Here is a 6,000-nt window from a genome sequence, read left to right on the forward strand (position 1 = left end):
TGTATATGCTAGCCTACGTCTTTTGAGCATGTTGCATGCAAACGAATTTGTTGAAGTAGCCTACTTTCTTCGCTTCATATGGATTGCAAGGTCTGAAATAAACACTTAACAACAGTTAGGTTACGAGAAATAACGTTTTTATAATGAAAAGTGATACACTTGAACTGCATGGTTAAATATTCCAATAATGCGGCGGTTAAGCCGTAGCCATAGTTCGCCTCTGAGTGATTAACTTTGCTTGCTCTCCTTCGTGGAATCACGACGTGTTGAGTTAATGTTTTCAGATGTGTAGGTAGCACTTGTAGCAAAGGTTGTTGCGACTGCCATTGCACTTGCAACAGGTGTCTTGGGTCTTTCAACCCATTTTCTGTAATTGACTACCGACCAAACCAATCCGACCATCAGCAAACCTACTCCGATAGAAACGGAAATTGGACCATAGGTATAATATGGAGGATTATCAAAGTTTTTTGACAAAGAATCTTCATACATGAAATGAAAAATTGTCAACGCAATTCCTATGCATGTGAGCATCATACCAAACATGACGAAACAAACCGGCTTCAGCACATGCGAAACTGAATCGTTTTTGGTACTGGACAACGTGGCATAGTATTGAGATTTACGTTGTTTTACATCAGCAGCATTTTTGTCTTCTTGTTGTTCAGGATCAGCATTCGCCTGGACTTTCTCAGGATCTTTTTCTGTTCGATCTTTGTTTAGTAACTCTTTTGTTTCCATACCTTTTTTCTAGCTTTTGTGCTGAGTAGGCTACACTTACACGCTTTGTTTCTTTTAAAGAGTGTATTTACAACTCACTGAAAGCACAAGTTTAGACCTGAACTAAAAAACCTTAGGCTATACCTGGAAACAATCACAGTTATAAAAGAAGCTATTTTACGGTGTTGGCTAATGGCTATCACATACAACCTATCGTAGGGCTACCATATGTCCTCTTTTAGGAGGATTTGTCCTCTTTTTTCATAAAAAATGAATTGTCCTCCGAGGACACTTGAAAATGCTCAAATGTCCTCTTTTTTGCATTGCTATCATTTTCAACGAGGTTTTATTTTTATGTTACCTTGGCGAAAGCTAAATACGGCTAAGCAACGATACCAAAAAAGAAAAGTAACCTATGTTTTCTGTGAGCTGTGGCAGAAGTAGGTTATCCTTGTTTAAGAAAAATGTTTATTGACTTTGAGGTTGACAATACATTGCTTGCAATGGATATGGTGGATACATTTATTTCTGTGGCAAACGAAGGAAGTGTTACTCGATGACCATGTCAGACGTATTTTCATTGTTCGACTTTTGTTTTGCCTGTTTGGACGTAGCCTATAGACCACTAATTTCATTTTTCGAGTTCACATCTTTTGATTGGATGCTTATTGCTTGTGTTGTCTTACACCAAAGAATAGGTTAACGCTTTTCAGTGGTGTGTGGAAGTATCTGTCAGAGAAAAATGTTGGCATTGATGATGTTAAACTGTTCGATCTATACCCATGCTAGTGCAAAGGAGTCTTAATAGTCTGGGAGCCAAACGCCATTTTTTCCCTTAACCTTGCATTGCGGTATTAAGTTTTTTTTACTGTTGATTTTGGTAGCCAAGGGTCTCTATTTTCAGAAACTGCTTGATGACATGTTGTCACCTTTGGGCAATTTGAGAAATTCAAGATGGCGTCCAAGATGGCCGCCATTACCTATAAATGATCATAACTCCCTATCCATTCACCTTAGGAAGGTGATTTTTGTCTCTATACCTAGGTTGTAGGGGTCAAGCTATCCATTAGAACTAAGTATTACGTTAATATCGTATTACACAATGGTAATTTCCAAGATGGCGTCCAAGATGGCCGCCATTACCTATAAATGACCATAACTCCCTATCCATTCACCTTAGAAAGGTGATTTTTGTCTCTAAACTTAGGTTGTAGGGGTCAAGCTATCCATAGAACGAAGTATTATCTTAATATCGTATTACATACATAATGGTAATTTCCAAGATGGCGTCCAAGATGGCCGCCATTACCTATAAATGACCATAACTCCCTATCCATTCACCTTAGAAAGGTGATTTTTGTCTCTATACCTAGGTTGTAGGGGTCAAGCTATCCATTAGAACTAAGTATTATCTTAATATCGTATTACATACATAATGGTAATTTCCAAGATGGCGTCCAAGATGGCCGCCATTACCTATAAATGACCTTAACTTCCTATCCATTCACCTTAGGAAAGTGATTTTTATCTATACCTAGGTTGTAGGGGTCAAGCTATCCATTAGAACTAAGTATTATCTTAATATCGTAATACATACATAATGGTAATTTCCAAGATGGCCGTAAAAGGTAAAGGGGGGTCCCATACTTGATTCAAGTGTCGGGTATGAGAAGATAAGGTTCTCATTGTACTAAGCCTTCGGCACTGAGGAGAGTAGGGTGGCCAGTTCCTTTCTCTCGGCCGCCTTTACTTCAGCAACTACGCCCACCCAATTTATTACACCCTGGGTAGAGGTGAGCGGTGTTTTTCAACAACCAGCTGAAGCCGGGAGTCGAACCAGGTTTGCATAATTGGAAAGCCAACAACGTTGCGCCATCCCACCGCAATTTGTGTGAAATTCATGGCCGTAGTAACACTAAATTATCTTACATACTATTCTATGATGTCAGGTTATAGCAACCCGATTATAGCAGGCGCAAAATATTGTGCATTTCATGTTAGCAGAGTTGCAACTACAAGCACGTGAACTGCATGGAGTAGTACTGTGGCATCCATATTTTATTAGACGTCGTATACCATCTCTGGGGCTAGTTCGACTTCATCAGGTAGGGTGACTAGTTGAAGGGACTTGTTTTGGTCATCCTTTACCCAACCATATTTCGTTTGAATTATCGAAGTGTTATGAATGCAGTAGCCTTCCCAATTTTGAAATAGGAGGCGACGATGTCACAGCCAGAAAGTGCATGTGCCGTGAGTAGTCATTTGACTACCTGACAATGCTTCTGTACAGTTTTTTTCCTATATCAAGCACCGCGCTTCCTTTGATTGGGGACTCCATCAATACAACATTCTTGAGATTTGCCATGTGATGATAATGTAGCAACAGTACAAAGATGTCAGTGTCATCGGCAACGACAGTGATTTTGCTTTCTGCATTTTGCGAGGCCCCACTCAAGACCTGTTGAACAATGACGTTATCTGCTTCTTCGTGTGAAGTTAACAGATCTGCCCGTGAGATGACAATTCTACCTTCACTGATTTTGATTGGCACCGGATCTGCTCCTGTTACCACTAACTTATGATGTTGTGTGTTGTCCTCACGAAACTTCTTATCCTGGACAAAATCATCAACTATCAGTTGCTTCTTGTTTTTGGAAGAGGTTAGTAGAACCTTCTGCGCTGCCAGCAACTCTATCAGACACCTCAACTTGGAGAATTTTCTTTAAGGTAGATTTAGATTTCACAACCCTCATATCTCCAGTATCATCAAACATGGATGTTGAAACTGACGCAAGTTCATGACCAAGCACAACCTTGTCCCGCCCAATAACCTGCAGGCAAATCACCCTTGCGTAAATCTGGTTTGGGACAATTAAACGACGTGTGAGACTATCACTCTCGAATTCTTTGTAGCCTATGCTTCATGCAACTCAACTGAATTCAGGAAGCCGGACGAGTCTTTGATCATTACAACAAGTGATTCAAAGGCACAATCAATGTTAGTTTGGCTATCAGACTTGGTTGCAGCTGAAGCCACATTTTTTCTGACAAGAAGCTATTTCGGAAATCCACATGATACCTTGCATCAGCTGCGTGAAGGTCACTTACAGTGATATCTACCCTTTGTCGCACAACTTCTGATAGCTCATCTTGACGCCGTTCACAGGCTTCACGTATAGTTTGCTTGAGTGACTTCTTGCCACCTGCACTGCCTATTTCCCGACATGAATATGCTGGTCGCCAACGTTTAGGGTGTTTCGGATATTTTTCAAGCACACAAGTTTCACCACAAAACAAACAATGTACTTTGAAGATAAACCCTGGCAGTGATGACCGTCTCCTGGTCTTAGGCGGAATGTAAAACGAGTAACTTTCTGGATTCTTCCTTTTATGCCTTTGAACCTGGAGGCTTGAAGTGTATGTTGAAGCACAGTTTCTGTGACATTTAACTGTGCATTCAGGATTTTCACTAACTTTTTCTTCAAGAAGTTCATGATACCTGTCCCCATAGATTTTGCTATGCTTGATAAAGTTTTGAATACTGACAGGACCAGTGTCTTTCAACGGTTCAGCCTTATTCTCACATCCAAATTTGGACACGAAAAAGCACTGTTCTCCATTCATGTTTCACTATTGGTGATCGTCATACTATATTATAGGCTATGGGCAGCAGGGCTAGATTAAGGCTGATGGGGGCCCGAGGCACAGCTAAGTTTAGGAGCCCCTATTGGCAATCGCTTTCAATGCAGAGCAGGAGTGCTCAACTGTTACGGCAAAATCGTTACACAATTTGAAATTGTTACTCAAAAATAACCACTGTGGACACACAGGCACAATAACTTTCACTACCTACACATACGGTACTAATGTAAAAAAATGGGGGCCCCTAAAACCAGGGGGCCTGAGGCCTGTGCCTCATGTGCATCATGGTTAATCGGGCCCTGACGGGCAGCACCTAAAAAGACAATAGTGAATTATTAGTGCCCGTCTACTACAATATGATAGTTACATGGGATTTAGGCTACAGGGAGTTATGCTATGCTCATTTATAGGTAATGGCGGCCATCTTGGACGCCATCTTGGAAATTACCATTATGTATGTAATACGATATTAAAATAATTCTTAGTTCTAATGGATAGCTTGACCCCTACAACCTAGGCATAGAGACAAAAATCACCTTCCTAAGGTGAATGGATAGGGAATTATGGTCATTTATAGGTAATGGCGGCCATCTTGGACGCCATCTTGGAAATTACCATTATGTAATACGATATGAAGATAATACTTCGTTCTATGGATAGCTTGACCCCTAGCCCTACAACTTAAGTATAGAGACAAAAATCACCTTCCTAAGGTGAATGGATAGGGAGTTATGGCCATTTTTAGGTAATGGCGGCCATCTTGGACGCCATCTTGGAAATTACCATTATGTAATACGATATTAAGATAATAATTAGTTTTAATGGATAGCTTGACCCCTACAACCTAGGTATAGAGACAAAAATCACCTTCCTAAGGTGAATGGATAGGGAGTTATGGTCATTTATAGGTAATGGCGGCCATCTTGGACGCCATCTTGAATTTCTCAAATTGCCCAAAGGTGACAACATGTCATCAAGCAGTTTCTGAAAATAGAGACCCTTGGCTACCAAAATCAACAGTAAAAAAAACTTAATACAACAATGCAGGGTCAACCATCCCCGCTCCCGGACTATAAACTTGATAGCTAGCTTGCATTAGCTTTGTTTAAATGATGGCATATTAGAAAATGGACAGAATAGTTCAAATATTGCAGAACTATAGATTTATTTTAATTAATTGTTAAAAATCGAGTAATTCTTCATCTGCAATAAGCTATTGCTCAAAATGTAAATGTAAAACGCATGTTTTCTGTTGAGAAAATCAAATGAACAGCAAAATGTTCATTGACTGAATCTAACAAATAAATATGTTATGTTTTTCATTTGTCACTTCTTGCTACATAGCCCTATAATCATCTAAGACAGTGGTTCTTAATTAACCTTTTTGTTTTGGCTGACCCCTTTTGGTGCCCTCGAAGCGGTCGTGGACCCCTAAAAAATTTATAGCATATCGCGTCTCCTTTTTTGTAAGTTTTGAAACGACACACTTAGAAGAATCTGCTGAACTGGCGACGCACTTATGATGATTGATGACATTGACGAAGTTATGTTATGAGCTATATCTTGGCACACAGGATCAAAAATCTGTATTCTATATGCTGATTTAATGCTTTTCTGCAAATTTTATTGCAAATGAAT

Source organism: Aplidium turbinatum, chromosome 15, assembly GCF_918807975.1.
Source record: "Aplidium turbinatum chromosome 15, kaAplTurb1.1, whole genome shotgun sequence".
NCBI classification, from domain to species: Eukaryota; Metazoa; Chordata; class Ascidiacea; order Aplousobranchia; family Polyclinidae; genus Aplidium; species Aplidium turbinatum.